Here is a 20,053-nt window from a genome sequence, read left to right as displayed (position 1 = left end):
GTCTAAATCCAACCATTTTTTGTGGCAAAATGGGTTCTCTAGGAGATAAAATTTTACTTGAAGATGATTGGCCTGAAACTATAGGCTTCTTTGAAAACTGAGGATGGAAAATTAACTTTTGAACTTCAAGAACAATATTTTGTTGGTCTTCAAAAGCTAAAGTATTTATGTAGATTTTAAGTTCCTTTGCGGGCTTGTTATACATAAAAGGATAAGTATATATAACATAGGATATAAAGTGTCCATGCTTAATCTTAGGTAAATTTAGTTCAATTTCTTCTTATGTATCATATGATTCTGAAAGAGAAATATGAACCTCAAAGGATTCAAGATGATGAACTAACAAGGAAAATTTTAGATCTACTCCCTTAGAAAGGAGTTCCAGGAATTTAGGTGGTAGATTAGATAAATCAGGAGGAATAGGAACTGATTGAAACTATTCAGGATGTGAAACTATTTCAAGTGGGAGAGAAGTAGAAGTAGAAGCTTCAAGTCTATGTCTAAGGGGAGAAACTAGCACAAGTGTTTCTAGATCTGATAATGGAGTGAAATGTTGACGATCATAGTGAGATCTGGTATTCCTGCATTAAGCCAGATTTAATTTATCAAGTTGTCAGGTGAATAATTTTAGCCTGCTAGCATATTATTCACTATTAAGAGGTAGGTCTCATCGTTGTCCTAGGTAAATGAACATCAAACTCTGTTCCCTGACAATGACATCAATATGATGTTGTATCTTTGAAGACAATTCTAGGCTCAGGAACTATGCCAAATAATATAAGTGAGGGATTTAGTTAAAATGGATGACCAATGATTCAAACCATTTACACTAATATAAAAGATTAAGATATTTTTCAAAGTGCTAATCTTCATTCCTAACAACATATAATTCTTCAATTGATTGTTATAGCTGAAAGAAGAAGATATTTGATATTTATAATTAATTTATCATATATAACATAAGTGTGTAGAGAAATTTCTACAACTAACACATATATATTCAAGAGATGACATAAGGCAAAAATTTAATGATGCAGAAGTACTAATTTAAATGACCAGTTTAATTAGCTATTCTCAGTAATGATTATAACTTTGCAGTGGGTTTTCATTGGAGTCAATCCTTAGCTTAGCCTTACCATAACTCCTATGTTACCTTGAACATATGATGAAAAAGAAAAATGATTACATAGGAAAAACTCACATGAAAACAAATGCTAATAAAACTGAAGTTAGAATCCTTTGATTATCTTCAAAATTTCCATAAAAGTACAAAAATGTTTCTTATTCTCTCAAAGTCTCAACACTTCTTACTTTGGATTACAATGTATATATATAGTGTAATTCAAAAATATCTAACTTAATACAATATTTTACAAAAATAAAGTTTTATCCAAAATAATTGGGTATTTCCAATTAATACAACTCAAAACAGGGATTCTCAAACTAATTATGTGGAAACAACAAACAATTAGAGGATGTTGTTTGTAACTGTTTCCTTGAAATCTAACTCTGTTGATTCTGCTCTTGTCTTCTCTGCATTTCCACCTTAAAATATGCTTTTAATTTACTCTAGAAGTTCAAGGAACTTATCCCACTTCTCATCATCTGGACATGAAAACTTGATTACCCTCCTGTAAGCCTCATCCACCTTGGTGTATGCTTCAAAAGTTGGCTTAGTGATAAAAATATGATGAACCTGATGTGAAATAAATAAATCATTTTATAAACCTTCAAGAAAATATTTTCCACCAATGATTCCTTTCACTTTAGAAAACTTTAAGTTATCTTTTGCGCTGTCATGTAACTCGTATTGATAATTTTCATGTGGAATCAATTGACCATGAGAATCTCTTAGGGATGGGAGTCATTTTTGCTAAAGGATAGAAAAATTTCTATGGAACATTTTTATTTTAGCTTCTAAGTTTTGGCATGTGTTTTCCAACTGCAACATCAAATTTTGTTTTGTTAACACCTTTATGACTTCTAGAATTGCATGTCTTGTCTTCAATCCCCATGTATTCAAGCTCATATTTAGTTTTTGATTTTAACACTTTAATGATCCTGCCTCTCCAGGTTTTTGGTCCAATTATTCTTTGATCTCTACTATGGTTTCTTCTACTTTATGTACCAACTATTCATGTTCAAAAATTATTTCAATAGATGTCCACAATTTTGAAATGGTTGAATTGATATTAATCCAAATTTTGTCCTTGGCTTCTGATAATGTCTGTGTGTTGGTTGACAAATCCATATATTTTTCAGGTTATTTAGTAAGCTTGAAATTATTTTGTACTTATGAGATGTATGCATTATTTTCCATAAGTTTATTGTCTTCCATTATTTGCAGTGATACCTTTAGTTTCCCTATTTCAACATTCCTTAATGATAAATCTCCCATAGCTTTTGATAGCTTTTCAATGGCTTCTTGGCTAGTTGATTATGTCTGTAATGTAGAAATTCCTACACTAATTTGTTGTTCTTTATCCTGCAAGAGTTTTTCCCATATTCTCTTCCATCTTTTGAATCTAAATGTTCTACTCAACAGTCATACGCAATATATTTTTCTTTTCTTTCTCTAATTTCCCCACTTCCTGAACTTGAGGATGTTCTGTTGTTGGTAATTTCAACTGCCTTCTTAATGCTTGAATGTTTGCATTCCTTCTCTTAATAATTTCTTCAGCAACATTAATATCACTAGGATCTAATCCTAATTTGAGTATTAGATCTTATAAACCCTTTATCTTTGTATCTTTAGCTAATGAGGACATCTTTTCTAGTTTAAGTTGAGAATGAATATTGTTTAGAGAAGCTTGTAGCTTTGAAGCTATCATGGCATAAATTATTAGATAGGAATATATCATCTCTCCAACTTGTTTCTGTAGATCAATTTGATCTATGGGATGAATATGCCTTGTATCAGAAGAAAATATTGAATTTTTGTAATCCTCTGCACTTTTAGGAACTAAAATCTTAAGAAATGCCAATTGAAATTGTTTTATGTTAGGGTTTAGTGCACACAAAAAACTAGTTTGGGTGGTAGAAGACTATTTCCAAAACTCATAATAGGTAGAAGTCGTTAGTGCTTCATTTTTATTCTTCATTTCTTTGAATGTAGGGAAAATACTTTGCTGACCTGATGAAGGGGAAGTAGGTGAATCAAGAATTGTTTCTTCAACTTGTCATAGAGAAAACACATGCTCACTTGATAACACAAGTCTAGTAGATACCTCTAGATTTCTGACCTCTAATGCTTCTTCCTATGTATTCATTTTCTTTCTTATTATGAAAAATTTAAATCTTGTTGATTTAGAACCTGAACCTATAGGGGACATACTCTCACTCGGTCTCTTTAACTATTTTTCTTTTAATCTTGGAGTCTCTAAGGATGTTTGACTAGAAATCTGGTCTTCAACCTCTTGTAAAGTGTTTTCCTCCCATACTTCCTAATTTGCATACTATTCAATTTTTGGTTTTGATATATGAGTATAGGGAGATGATTTTTGTTCAATTCTAATGGATGAAATTAATCTGAGAGGGTAGTAAGACTAGCTAAAACTTAACTTGAATTTTAGTTGTCTCAATAAATTCTCAACCTCCTTATATGTTGCTCTGGTGTTTACTATGAATGGACCAACTTGAGCTTTTAAATTGAATTGGGCTTTTTTTCTTCCTAGATACAAAATGAACTGCACACATATTCATCCTTTGCCTTATGAACTCTAGAGTAAAAATGCTCATGGGCACAAATACTACTAGTTTATATGGTGGAAATTAACAACCATAAACTTTGATTTCTGTAAAATTTTGATATAGGTACCAATATCCCACCTTTGACTGTTCATTGAGATGTAGAATTCTAATAATTTCTGTAGATATTATTAGAACTGCATCAATGTTAAGGAGCCACAATGACATATATAAAAATTGATCTATAAAATCACTAAAATAATACTCTTCTGAATTTCCTCTGACTAATGAAGTCTAGTGGATGATAGACTATGAAATTCCCTGGTTTTCAAGTGGAATTTTGAATCTTTTAGACTGATGATATAAAAATAAATACACCAATATTAATTGATGCTTGAAATATCTCTCAACAATGAATTTTAGAAACTTTTCATGGATGGCATCTAAAATAAACAGGCTAAAATTGAAAAGGACTTAAGGTTTTTTACCAAATAAATATATTAAGAGAAACACTAAAATGACCTTGTTAACCCATTGATCATTTTGGTAGCCTAAGGGAAAAAAAACCATAGAAGTAACATGTCTGGACATTTTTTTAAAGATTTCTGAAGGATATGGTTGATAAGTTCAAGCCAATTTTGAACCTTCATACAAAAATGACTAAAACATATGGGCTCACTACTAAAAAGTCAGTTTTTAGATAAATGCTAAGGTTCAGATCCATACCTTTTACTAAACATTCTTAATAGTTACGCATTAAAAGGAGACTTCATTTAATATTAGAGTGTGCCCGAATTTTCTTGTGCACAGTGCATAAGGTCAAACAAGGGTGGACACGAAATTAATTTTAAACTTTTTTTAATTAAAACCTTTACAGATTTAGCTGCGTAAGAGAGAGATTGCATAGAGATATGAATCTTTGTAGAATGAAGGATGTGCAGGGGATGATGTGTGTATGGAGGAGGGGAATTTATTCAGAATGTAATAGAGAGGGCATGTGTGAAAATTTTTGATTGCAAAGGGACAATGAACGATGAAAGACATTCCCACACTTTCATATTCCCTAAAAATTAAAAAGATTAAACCTTAATACATTGTTTGGAATGCATGAACGAATGCATAAATAGTTTATATCATTATCTTAAATCAATTAAATAATAGAAACAAGAAAAACACTAAGCAAAATTTTCTCTCGTGTTTTTTAACAATAACACTTTCTTTTTGTGAAAAGTTCTTATTTTTCTTAAGATGAAACAATTTATAACACACAACTGTATAGTTAGAAATTGAAATTGCACAAAATTAATATATCAATTTCATTTTTAAATACATAAACAACAATTTTACTATGCACAATAGGGAGATACAGGGAAAGCATAATAAAATGCTTTCAGGTACTATGACACTCACAAATTTAAAAAATTAAAACAATCAACATTATCCAATTTCATAGAAAATAGAAACTCTAAAATTAAAAAACTCTTAACTATAGTTCTATTATGTATTCTTGGAAAATGTATGAATGACATAATATAGGAGGTCGAAGCATACGTCTTCAACATCAAGCAAGACAATTACAGTAGCAAGCATTGTATTGAAATTAAAATTTCAATATCATTACTATGATTAAAATAAATACAATACATAGAAAATTAATCTGAAATCTAAAATTGCTTTCATATATTCATTCTCGCTATGACCAGTAACAAAAAAATAGATATATTTAAAAGTTACAAGCATATCCTTGAAAACTTATGTTCCATCATTGTTTTTGACCAGTGTCACAAAATTCAAATGCATACAAGATCTTATGCAAAACATTAAGAAATGTGATTTTGAGTGGAAGTTACTTATATTGGTAATGAAAACGGTCAACAACTCAACTCATGAGCTCATTCACTATGCCATTCTGTCATTTTCTCTCTAACTATTGACTCCCGCATCACGAGAAAGTAAATGTTCATCCCAATGGGGAACGGAATTGGGCTCCCATGAACTTTAATATACAAAAAGACAACTGTAAAAGAAAATAAGGGTCTGCATTGAGCAATTAGGCAAGGTGACATCAAGACAATTTACAAATCCCAACTAAATACTAGTAAACATAAAATGAATGTGTGAATATTTAATGACACTTACAATATGTGAAAGCATATACGCTAATTGTGTGACTATCATCTATCTTTTGATTCCATGGCATCTTGAATGAATCTCTTCAATATAGATATAATGAAATAATTCATTGCACTGATTGTAATCTCTAGCTTAACATGTTGATTGAAAATTTGTTTCTCGATATCCATGGTCTCTTTCTATAATTGACTAGCTAAGACAAACATAGCTTCATTAATACTAGAAAAGGTAATTAACAATTTGCTAATTTCTTCTGTAGTAAATTTAGTTATATCATCAAATACTCTTGCCATTGACTCTTTTATCTCCTTCAATCAGATTGTTAGCGTATCTTTTGTGATCAATTCATCATTGTCAATGATGCATGGACCATTTAGATCTTGAAAAATTTACATCACCCCTAGAAACATATCACTTCTTCTATTCTTTATGCTTTAATATTTAGAAATAATTTTTTCTAGTGTACTAATTCTTTTAGGCCATCCAACTCTAATTTTCTTCTTTCGATTACCATTTAGTTCTCTGTTTTTTTTCCAGATAAGACAACAATTCAAGCCTTAGACTAAAATTAATTCATTATTAATGGAATTATTGTCTTTGTTAACATTACTTTTGACCAAATTGACAAATGAGTTGATTTCTTGTGTTAAACATAGCAGACAAGAAATTGTTTTCCTCACATGTTCAATGATTTCTAGTCCTTGGCGTATATTAGTGATAATATGAGATTTAGTTGCATTAAGAAGTTTTAAAGCTTTCTTAGATCCATGGGATGTTGTAACATCCTCATTGCAAATCTACCCAAGCAACTGTCAAACCGGGGTAAACATGTGACGAGAGGCCACTATGATATGATTTGACCTCCTAAGTTACATTAAGGAAGTGGAATCGATCGAAACACACCATACACACATTTAACATAAGAATTAACTTTTGGATCAATTGAGATTTTGGACCACTTCACCTTTGGACGCTCTCATGCTATGAGGATGTAAGCATATAGGGACATATGGATGCTCTCATAGGCCTACAAGCAACCGTCAAGGGACATTTTTTGCACAGTGTTGTGCCAGCATCCCCAGGATTTGAGCCAATTTTTCAGGCACAGACCCTAGGTCGTTACCCAAAATAGAATGATATCTTCAGAATAGTAAGATAACAAGGAAATGACAGTGCAATATAAATTAATTGAATAATACCTTGACTGGATCCCTACTAGCCATGATAGACATTTCATCAAACATATCACGAATATGTAATCTACAGGTGTAAATAAGAAATCTGAGCATAGGGGTATCATACTTAGCTAAGAATCACTAAGAGGCATTGATGCCTCAACATATTATCTTCCATTTCATCCATAAGGTCCTATATACATTGATCACTCATTTACAAGTAAGAACATGATGAGAGGCATACATAGCTACTGTCATAAAACACATATATAACCAGCATAATAGCAACATAAATACCAATGAAATCACTTCTATATAAACCATATACAATCCAGTATCATACCTATGGAAATAAAAGGAGAAATAACCTCACATTGATAATGGAAAATCCAATCTGGGATTGGACCTCCATGTTCCTCCTGATCGTAGAATGGTTGAGCCAAATATCTCTCCAACCATTCACCCTGTGCCATATTCCAAGCATGAATGTGGGATTTCATAGAAAACATCAATCTAAAACCATCTAGGGATTCTAAAGGTCATCCACCTCAACCCATCAAAAAATTGTTCCACCTCACAGTAGGACATTACAAAACCATCATCATATTGGTCTCTATCCAAGCCTTTCAGGGCTCCAGAGTGTTTGTTCCAGCCAAGGCTCTAGGACTAGTAACTCAGCCCACCAAGGGCTCTAGAGTGTTTGTCAAACCAAGGCTATGGGACTAGTAACTGAACCCAAGATGTTACATGTATCTAGAGTGTTTGTCCAACAAAGGATCTAGGAACTAGTAACTAAACCGAAGCCAAGGAAACATGAGAACCAACCAAAAGAAAACAAGGAAATACACCCACAATCTCCATGGCTATCTAGGAATTGGCAAGGCTAGGAAATCCATTGTCAATCCAGACCATCCTCCACGCCCATGACAAATCACAATAAAAAAACAACATGCATATGCCATGCATGCCAAATCTAGTGAGGAAAGCATACATGCAACTCAGTACATGCAAGAAAAATACGATGTAGCCACTAATCCCAACAGGGAAAATTTTAAGAACCCCCCCAAATTTATATGTATAATAAATGGGTGAATCTCCATGGTATATAGGAAAAATGGAAGGAAATTTTATCAATAATATAATATGTATATATAATTTTTTGGCGAATCTCTCACCAGGAATGGCGAATATTTTACTCAATTATAAAATCTTGTAAGATCTTGGTATTACCATGGGTTATCATAAACCTGGAGCTTAAAAATTACTATTAGTAATTTATAAAAATTAATAAAATTAATAGTTGATTTTTTTTTTTTAACCAAGCTAAAATGTTTAACATACATTAAATTACAACATCCATTTTTACTCTTTATCCACCAAGCCCCGAGAGGGATCAAATATTTTTTCACTCTATGCTAGTTTTCATATCACGATATTTGATACCTCTCGAGCGTTAGTAAAGATGGATCTATGCTAGTTTAATTACCCCATTTAAATAGGCTACATTCCACATGAATACCATGGGTCAATACCATGTGCCATTTTGGTGAATACCATGGGTCAATACCATGTGCCATTTTTATTTTTATTAATACTAATATTAAGGTTAATAATGTTTTTTTGCATGGTATTAATAACAATCTAGTCCATGGTATTTGTCCCATAGTATTTTGTCCATAGGTTTCACCTAAATATAACGCATTTTTGTGTTCGTAAATATAAGGTGACTTATGGAGTAAATATAAAAAAATGTTTTATTTGTTTACCATACCTCTCGTTTATTTATATTTTTATTAATTTACCATACTTATTTTACAAATATGGTATTTGGCCCATAGGATTCGCTTAAATAAAACCTCTTTCTTGAGCCCTCATAAATAGAATGAGGATTATGGACTAAATATAAAAAGAGGTTTTATTTATTTACCATATGTCTAGTTTATTTATATTTTTATTTATTTACCATACCTCTCATTTATTTATATTTTTATTAATTTACCATACCTCTTTTTATAAATATGGTATTTGTCCCATAGGATTCACTTAAATAAAACCTATTCTTGAAAATGGGCGAATGGATTCACTTAAATAAAATCTATTCTTGGAAATGGGCGAATGGAAGGTTGTAACTCCTAATTTCAAGGGCTAAATTTACCTTTTTAATCCTCTCCCTTAAAATAAGATGGGCTATTTGAGGTGATTTGTAAAAATGTACTATGATACAAAATATTCGCCCACTAAAAATTTAAAACCCCTTAATTTTGCCAAAGGGCGAACATTCGCCCCTAAAATTTTCTATGAATCCCAATATACTCTTGAACTTTCCTACTCCTCCTTTGCCTTCGTGATCCAAAATCCAAGTATGCCCTCCAAGAGGGCTCCAGGAAATCCCTAAGTATCCAAGATTATGAGAGAGGGATAATAATGAGAGAGAGCTCCAACACTGAACTAAAAAAGATTACCAACTAGTTCTCAGAAGCCTTTTTATGAATGAGGCCTCTATTTTGTCCATTTTCCATTATTTTCCTTCATTTTACTCCTCACATGAAACTTGTGACCTTTCGCCTCCCTTTTCTCCTAATTTCCATTATTTTCGTAAATAAATGTGCAAAAAATGTCATTTTTCCTTTTCAAAGCCTTAGCCATTGCCTTTTCCAATTTCCTTAGTTATTAATAACCAAATGAACACCCACACTAGGATGTCTTGCCCAACATTCATCTTAGAATAACTGTCCCATCAACTGTGGTTAGTATTTTAACTTAATTAACTTTTATTACATGGACGTTTCACCAGGGTTGTTATAGAAGCCTTCCCCTTGGGGGAACACCTTCCATGGTATTCAAAAACACCTAACTACAAAACTATTGTAAGCAAAACATATTGTTGATTGATATTTATAACATACCTCGTTGTAGTATTTACAATGGTCAACCTGTTGAAAAGAAAACCAACATGAAAACATACCAACATAACATCATAATGACATGACACCCATAATGCTTATTGGAGCTTTATAACATAACACATGGCAATATTTACATCCATACCAAGACATATACCAAAACACCATGCCAAAACTTCTTTGCCTCAACTCAGAAATAAGGAAGGATACATAGTCTGCATCTGATCTGCCATATCCCATGTAGCTTCATTGGGCTAAAAGTGCTTCCATTTCAATTTAACTTGCTCGATTTCTCTGTTTCATAACATGAGCACATTTTTTTGCAATATACACTGAGGCTCCAACTGAAATTCTCCATGTAGTTGCACTTGCAATACAGTCCAGTCAATCACATGATCAACATCTATAACATAATTCTATATTAATGACACATGGAAACATCATGGACTTTCACTGTCGGAGGCAGTGCAAGTCAATCGGCTACTGGCCCAATCCTCTTAATAATGGTGAAGGGTCTAAAAAACAATGGTGCCATCTTGGCACATGATCCAATCTGTAAGGACCTCTGCTTTGATTTGATGCGCAAGTACACATATTCTCCAACCTAGAACTCCTTGAACAACCTATTCTGATACGCATAGCTCTTCTTCCTATCTTGTGTTGCCTTTAGATTCTTCTTGATCACCTACATTTCCTATTCCATGTCTACCAACATGTCTAGTCCAATCAACACCCTGTTAACTGGATTGCTCCAACTGATAGGAGTATTGCAACTCTTCCCATACAATGCCTCAAATAGACTCATCTTTAGAGATTCCTGATTCCCATTGATGAAAGCGAACTCTACCAGTTGAATGTACTTTTCCCACTTTCATTGCTGATGAATCACATACATCCTCAACTTGTCCTCCAATATCATGTTGACCCTCTCTCTCTGTCCATCTATCTGCAGGTGATAATCTATATTGAAGGCCAACTCTATACACAAACCTGCAAATAACTCCTTCCAAAACATGGAAGTGAATTTTTCATCCCTATCTAACACAATATTATTTTTAACACCATGTAATCTGACCACATCTCTAACGAATACCTATGCTACATTGCTAGCTTATAATGTAAACTTCACTTGAATGAAATGCATAACCTTTGTCAACCTGTCCACAATAACCATGATGTAATCATGTTGTCCCGCTGTCCTCGACAAACCTATCACAAAGTCTACGAAACTAACTGCCCACTTCCACTCTGGAAATGCAATCGGCTATAACAGTCCACTTGGATGTGTAGACTCTGCATTCACATGTTGACAATCAAAACACCTAGCCACAAACTATGCTACATCACTCTTCAGGTTTGGCCAATAATAAAATCTCTTCACTACTGTCAATGTCTTCTGATAACCTGGGTGACCCGAATATGGTTTCGCATGAAACTCCCTCAAGATGACTTTCTCAAGATCACTGCTATCTGGCACATATATCATGTCTCTGAATCTGACCAATCTATTTATGGTAACGCAATAGTCCACATCTTATGAACTTGCACCTGTACCTGTACTTGTACCACTACCTATACCTTTACTTGTATTGTCGCTTGTACCTATACTACCACCTCTACCTGAACTTGTAATCTGCAGCATCCTATGTATAAACTCCATATATATGACAACCTGTTGGCCTGCCTACAAGATCCTATCTTGTATGTATTTCCTATAGGAGCTTATAGCTGCTAACTGATTTACCTATATCCACCTACCAAGAGAATTTGCCACCCTGTTCGATTTACCTGTGATATATCTAATCTCGAAATCAAATTCACTAATCTTAGCTAACCACCAAGCCTACCTACCACTCAGATTAGGTTGGTCAAATAGATACTACAAACCACTGTGATCACTCATCAATGTAAAGCTCCTGCCCAGAAGATAGTGTCTCCACATCTTCAACGCATGTATAATAAATGCTAACTCAAGATCATGTGTGGGGTATTTCTAATCATGCTTATTCAGTTTTTGCAAATCATAGTATACCATATATCCATCCTGCATAAGGACTGCACCAATTTCTTTCTTCCAAGCATCTCTACATACTACAAAATCTTTGTTCGAATATGAAATCTTTAAAACCAGTGCATGTGTCAACAACTACTTGATATGCTCAAAACCAGCATCACACTCCTCTGTTTATTCAAACTTATTACATTTCCTCTGCAATGGTGTGATAGGATAAGAAATCTATGAGAATTTCCTGATAAACCTCCTGTAATAACCTTCCAACTCCATGAAAGATATCACCTTATCTACATTCCTAGGAGCTACCCACTCTGTGACGGCCCTTATCTTTTCCAGATATACTGAAATTCCCTCCTTGGAGACAACATGTCCCAAGTTGTGTACCTTAGTCTGAAAGAAACTATACATGTTGAGCTTAGCATACAACTGATGCTCTCTCAACAACCTCAACACTACTGCTAAATGCTCAACATGCTCTTCCTCATTTTTAGAATATACTAATATGTCATTAATGAACACAATAACAAAGTTATCCAAATACGGATGCAACACACAATTCAACAAGAACATAAATGTAGCTCGAGCATTAGTGAAACCAAATGGAACTAGAATAAACTCATAATGCCCATACATGGTCCTAAAAGTTATTTGGTAAATGTCTTCCTCTTTGATGCATACCTAGTGATATTTGGATCTCAGATCAACTTTGAGAACACTACGGCTCCCTTCAACTGATCTTTCAAGTCATCAATCCTCGAAAACGGATACCTGTTCTTGATGGCCGCTTTGTTGAACTACCTGTAGTCAATTCATAATATGAGAGTACCATCTTTCTTCTTCACAAACAATACTGGTGCACACCATGGTGATACACTTGGCCTAATGTATCCCTTGTCCAACATATCCTTCAACTGCAACTTCAACTCTACTAAGGCAAGTGTGCTCATCTTGTAAGGTTTTTTTGATGCCAGATTTGTCCCCTAGCACCAACTTAATATAAAATTATACCTCCCTTTGAGGTGGAAACTTTGTAATGTCCTCAAGAAATACATCTTTCAACTATTGCAAAACTAGGTACCTGCTCAAAACATTTTCATCCTCAAATTCCTTACCCTTGTCACTAGAAATGTGCACTACAAACACCCTTTCTTGTGACTACACTTTTCTTACATAAGTATCACTATCCTAACTGATGTGGCTTTCTTATTTCCTTGCAAGACTCTTAGTTCCCCATTGTCATCCAAGCACTCAATAGCCTTTTCATACAATTGCACCTTGGTTCTATGAAAATACAACCAATGCATGCCCAACAACATATGTATGATCCCAAGGGTAATACATTCACATGTGTTGCAGTAGGCATACCATTCAAATCAAATTAACAAGCTCTTACCCAATTTCATACATGTAGCCAATTTCACTAACCAAGATTTTCCATGCAATTCCTTACTCAAACCACACTCATCCACCAAGTGAGGACTAACATAGCTATAATTAGATGTAGGGTTAATCAAAATATAAATGACTTGATCACAAAGCTCACCATCAATCTCAATGATAAATGCATGTTGGTCTCCATGTTTGTTATTCAATGATACATAAATAAAAGGAATGCTCTGACCAACATCCCCAACATTCTGTGCATCCTACACACTACATATCTGAGGCCTACCACCCTGATACTATGGAGAATATCTCCTACAATGATCCCCTCCACAAGTCCAACACCGCATGGTCTCCTTGTTCTTCTCCTCGGATCGATGCCATTGTCCTCTATTTGATGCATTGAACTTATTAGATGGAACACAATTATCTTTATTATCTCTACCATGAGGTGTTACTCATTTCTTGTCCCATTTTCCTTTGTTCCTTGAATTACCTTTCCAATCTGGCTTAGTCTTAGATCTGCGCTTGGATTCTTCATAGCAATCCGTTAACTTTTGAATGGTCTCCTCCAATGATTTAGGCTCATCAAACTCAATCTTGTGTTTGAATGCAACTGGTAATCCACTAATGAATTCCTGAATATTAGCCTTCTCCTCACTGAGATAAGGCACATACCTCAATAAATACAAGAACCTACTAGTGTACTCCTCATCTGTCATCGATCCCATCTTTATCTCATAGATTTATTTTTCCCTATCATCAAAGTATGTCTTCGACATATACTTCTTCTTGAATAGCTGCTCAAACTCACTCCAAGTCAAGTTTTCTTGATGAATACACCTAAAATTCTTCACATCTTCCCACCAAATATTCGCTTTAACTTTGGCTTTATTGTTCTTCGAATAATCATGCAACCTGAAGAACTTCCTCATGCCAAGCAACCATGCCTCTCCATCTTATGGTTTCTTCATTTCCCCATCAAATGTAGGTGGCTTTGATTTCTTAAACTCATCTGACAAGTATCCCCTATCACTCCTCCTATAAGGATGATAATGATGATGATCATAGTGTGTTATAGACATTTTTGTGCCTAACAGCATGGAGCATGAAATGTCAATAATCTGAGGGATCCAAAGTCCCTAAACATGTTGTTCTTACCCTTAGAGGAACAAGGTCAGCAAACCACAGCACTGAAAATCAGTTCTCCACCTGAAAACACTCAAAAACAGGCTATTTCTGGATCATGTCAGCTGCTCCACTGAGCATCTGCGCTGAATGTCAACTGCTCCACTCTGTACCTGCACTGAATGTCAAATCTAATGAAGGCTACCTGCGCTGGGCGAGATTGGCCAAGTGGCACAGTCATTCTGCAAGGTGTCAACTGCCCAGGAAGCTTCCAAACTGACACTTGGGTCAAGGAATTCGCCTTGTGATGAGTAAGAGGGTCTTGGTCTCCAAGTGGAAGCAAGAATCTCCAAGTGGACTCAAGAACTGAAGATTAACTAAAGTGGGAGAGGACACTAGTCAGCTTCATGCCAGTCTCAAGATGACTCATCCTTTCTCCAAAACCCTATATATAGATCTCTCTCATGAGGTCTAGGGAGGCTGGAATTTTGTGCAAGTAAGGAAGTGTTGTTGGTTTGAGTATAGAGCTATTGGGTGATTTGCTTGAAGGAGGTGAAGAGGAGATTTCTTTCTGCTGGGAGGTGTTGCTGGATTGGGCCTATTATGGTTGTAACCCTCTCAGAACTTTACTTCTTCTATTAATAAAGTATTTGAGGTTCTTCTATATGCATGTGTCTTGATGATGAATTGATGCTTGTATATTTGATTTATGCTAATCCCTGAATCGATTATGGATGTATGCTTCTTGTAGTTTCCTTTTCTTGTGCTTTTACAGGATCTTTGTGTAGCTGGGCCGGTGAAAGAACAAGGAGCTAGGAGCAAGCAGCAAGGAGTGAGGATTGGATCGACTATTAGCGCAAGATAACGGTTAGTAGATCATCCTTCTCTTCTCTCTCTCATCTCATAAAGAAGTAATCTTGAATAGCTTTGCATTCAGTTGTTGTTGAGGTACTATCACCCTTAGAGTGGGATAGGGTCATTCCGTATTGGATACTTTTCCCAACAACAAATTGGCGACTCCACTGGGGATCGTATCTTGTTGGTTGTTTGTGTTTTTGCTATTCATTTCATAAACAAAGGGAGTACCGAATCGAACTGTATTTGGATCCTTCAAATACAAAGTAGAGGGCAGCTACTCTAGCTCAGTTTCTGGGCAAGTTTATGATTTGAAGAGCTGATCCACAAGGACTCTAATAAGCTCTTAGTGATAGCTTTTCATCCTCCTTTCCATCCCTTAGTGTGTCCTTGACTGATAGCTTCTGATTTGAGAAAAAACTGTGAATTTTTGAGCAATCTGTGACCCGGAAACCAAGAGAGACGAAAGTCTCGTTCTTCAGTGCAGGCTGTACAAAGGCTGTCTACATTTCAGCGCAGTTCCTGAAGGGGCTACCTGCGCTGAAGGTCAAACAGGCAGTGTTCCACCTGCGCTGGACCAGTCTTGCCTTGTGCTACTGGGGTTTCCTGCTGTTTCTTGCCCTGTTTTCACTCTTGTTTTTGCTGTTTGTTGCCAGTCAATGTGCCTATCTGAAACCAACTTTCTTTGTCACTATTCCGCCTCAGTTGTATAAAGAAACTGTGTTTGTTCTTTTTGTATTTCTTGTGTCATTTACAGTTTCCCATAACGAAAGTGAACCAGTCTTGCTGTGGCCTCTTAGATCTAGACCTGTGATTAAGTGTCGTTTTGATCTTAAGAGTTAGTTTGTTTGCTGTTCATAGTTGATTGAGCTTGTCGCTTTCGTCATATGGTTTGAATTTATATATTTCTAGTGTCGAAACAAGTAAATCTTAAGGTGTCTTTCGATTTTGGACAAACTTGTTTGCTTTCGCTTGAAATTGAATTCAAAGTTATACAACAGCTTTCTTTTTGCATTTCATCAACATTAAGAAAGAGAAAAGAAATACTTGCATTGTGCATGTACATTATGACAGTTTGCATGTTGATTTAGGAAAATGCATTAGTGTGTGCTCTATGATCTGTGTGAAAAGGTGTTATCTTCCTTCTCCCTCAGTAGTTAAGGTTTTCAAAGTTGAAATATTGAAAAGCTTGCTTATCATCTTAGACTGCATTCAGGAGTGTTTCTATACATCTCGTGGTGATCCATAAAGGCAAACTGCTAAACAAGATCAACCTTAAAATAAATTGAATTTACATAACAACGCATTGAAACATAACGCAAACACATAGAGGTCTAAGCTAGAGACGTGTTCCGGCGTCGTTAAACGTGATATCTTAGCGTTGAGTGGTTGGGTGATTCCTCCACGGTGAAGCGATAAGTATCAATACGAACTTGTGCTCCCACGTACCGTCGCGTATATATCGGGAGACCCCTATAGGATCAAAGCCTTTATCCATAGGAAACCGTGTCGGCCGCCCTACTGATCGCAATGCAGTGAACACAGCATTCACGAAGATCGACCACTCGTACCATAAAACGTATTCTGTGGTTTTGCGAAAGGTTTGGCACACCCTCTGCCAAGAACTCCAGAGCAGTTTCTTTTGGCCTTTTTCAAACTCTATAACTGAAAAAGTCCATCCGAGCATTTGTCACTTCGGGCTCGTGAAAACATCGAAGGAGACTAGAGTCATCTTTAGATTTTTCTCGACTCTTAAAAAGTGAAAAAGCAAGTTGTGTCTAAGCGTCGTTATAAAATTTATTTTAAACGGAACATAATCACCTCCTATTCCTGCGTTGATCTTTAAGTTGAGAACATGGAACGCCCTAACCAAGGAATTCCACATGATGGAAATCCTAGTCCTTTCTCCTCTTGGGGAGAAGTTGGTGCGCCCCACATGGCCACATTGTCGCTTCCAGGACTGACAATTGGCCTGCCTATTTGGCTTTTCTCAACTAGTGTAGTTCAGAACACCATGGTTCCTGAGCAGTTGAGTCAACAGTTAGATGAGTCTAGAACTTCCCACCAACCTTCTACTTCCTCTAATCCTTCCTCCAATCCTTCATCTTCAAAAGGTAGAGCCGGCAAAAGCCAAGCTCCCACGGAGAAGAAGGAAAAGAAGAAGAAGGAGAAGAAGAAGAAGGAGCCTAAGGCGACTGGGGGCAAGCAAAAGACATCTAACAAAAACCCACACACAGCACAGACCGGGCCTAAATCGCCATGTGTCATATGTAGAGGAGACCACTTCCATAGAGATTGTCCCTGTATTCCCCAGATACTAAGGGACTGGTCCCCTCGGTTGCACAATTCGGGAGCCTCAACCTCTGATAGCCAGGTTGAGTGCTTACCGTCAACCAGCGAAAGTGAAGGTTCAAGACAAAAAGGGGGAGCAAGATCCCCCTGTAGACTGTGTGAAGGCAATCACACCATCCACCGTTGTCCCTTCTTAGACGAAGCGAAGAGAGTTTTGGAAGATCGTCCGGTTTCACCGTTGAGACTTCCTCCTGGATACAAAAAACTCATGCCAAGTCCTTCGTTGGTTGAAAACATAGCTGGCCCGCTCAAGTGGTCAGCTGAGGCGTCAGTCATTGAAAATGAACCTACTGAATCCAGACCAGACGAAAGTCTAAAGGTCGATACGACAGTTGACCCGGTTCTTCCTTCAGAGGTTTCATCCTCAAATGACACCGTCACTGAAGATTCATCTTCAAATGACACCCTCACGGAAGAGAATAAGGATGACACCATCCAGATTCTTTTCATCAACACAGATTCTAATGAGCATCAGGGCAATGCACCCATTCCTTTATCGCAGGAGGGGACATCGTCAGGATCGTATCCGGCCGTGTATTCGGTCCCACCACCAAGCAACCTGGTTGTGTCCTTTGATTGGAACCAACTAGGCAGACCCCAGTTACCAGCCAATATACCATTCAGAATCATAGTCCAAATTTATAGAATGGTGATGGCTGGAACTATCATTGATGAGGGGTCATCGGTGAGTATCCTTTCCTCTGTTGCTTGGAAAGCACTGGGTTCCCCGGCGCTTTTTCCTAAGATAAGAAATCTCTCGGGCTTTGATAAAGGAACCAGTCGACCGTTAGGGATCCTCCCCAATGTGCCTGTTACATTGAAAGGGAAGACCGTTCAAATGAACATGATGGTCGTTCAAGGACCCTTGGATTATAACCTACTCCTTGGACGTGACTATATATATTGCATGGAAGCTATAGTCTCCTCACTCTTTAGAGTAATGTGTTTTCCACACGAAGGAAGGGTGGTCAAGCTCGTAGACCAACTTTCATTTCCGGGATCACGCATCGCAAATAGTCAAATACCAACCCTTAATGGTCTATTCACTCAAGAAATGTCTCCACCCCCAGTCCTCCTTCCCGATGAATGCGAGTGATTCAGAAAGATGAGACTGGAACCCAGGGGGCATGCATCCTGGTCTGCTTTGGGGAGAGGAAACCCTGGGTATAGGGTAGAATTTCCGCGAAAGAATATGACTAGTCCGTACCCCGTCCGTATGTGGAAGAGGGGTTGTTCTGGGATAGGATTCTTTTGTTAAAGTTATGTGTTTGATGATTTCTAGTCATTCACCTTTGTCTAAATAGGTAGGCAATACCAAAGAAAGAGATTCCTTTGCGGCAGCAAATTGTAACCATCTTTGGGTAAAAAGGCAAGCCTCACCCATTAAAACAAATGTTTTGAAGGATAAGTAGGGGCAGCCTCCAAAGAAAGAGATTCCTTTGCTGCAACAAATTGTAACCATCTTTGAGTAAACTAATGATAGACATCGCCGAAGAAAGAGTTTCATTTGCGGCAGCAAATAAAACCATTTTTTGGATAACCTGAAAGAGGCAAGCCTCACCCTTTAAAAAAAATGTTTTATCGGATAAGTAGGGGCAGCCTTGAAATTGTATTTTATACCTGGGGGCATGCAGACCTTTTGGAGTGGAAGCTAGGGGCGGTTATTTATCTGTTTTTGGGATTAGCCGTTTCCGAACTTGCATGAAGAAAGGATGAGGAGGAGCATAGCTTTGGTAAGGCGCAAGCTCTATAAAAAATGGGATCTTTCAGGAGACATTCTTATCTTATGACTGGTATAATCGAGCAGTTTTAGCACAAAGTTCATGCTCGTTAAAAAATAAACGCAAGTTCGAGCAGTTTTACTGCAGAATTTATGCTCGTTAAAAAATAGAAAAGCGTGAGCAAGGGTTTCACCAGAGTTCAAGCTTGTTAAAAAATGAACCTATCCCAGTAAATAACCATTGTGATCGTAAATTTATTAGCCATAAAAAGCCTTGGTCGTGTTTGCACTTGCCACCTCCATTTCATTTTGGCCGATCGTTCACCCCCATATGATTGTTTACCCCTTTTGAGGAACAGTTGCGAAGAGTGATCTCACTTAGCCATCCTTGTGACACTGCCGTGATTGGAAAATTCCAACTTGTACCTGGAATCTGCTGCTATCCCTGTTTATCACTCGTTCCTCAAAAGACGAGTCTTCTTTGAGCTCTTTTCAATTGACTTGTAAAATATGAAAAGTTTGCCGAGTTTTGGCCTTCCAACTCGTTAAAAGGACCGGAAGAGCTATCCCTCCTCTAGATTTTAATCTTTTTGGACCTGAGGGATTATTGCACAAAAAGGTCGAGTGCTTGTTTTATTCGGCTCGTTAAAATTATCGAAAACTCATCCCTTCCGTATTGTTTTATACTTTTTCGGACTTAAGG

The sequence above is a fragment of the Pinus tabuliformis genome, chromosome 7 (assembly GCF_031772625.1).
Source record: "Pinus tabuliformis cultivar Carrire ecotype Pingquan chromosome 7, CPIR1, whole genome shotgun sequence".
NCBI classification, from domain to species: Eukaryota; Viridiplantae; Streptophyta; class Pinopsida; order Pinales; family Pinaceae; genus Pinus; species Pinus tabuliformis.
The sequence above is the reverse complement of the archived record's forward strand: the minus strand, read 5'-3'. Positions refer to the sequence as shown.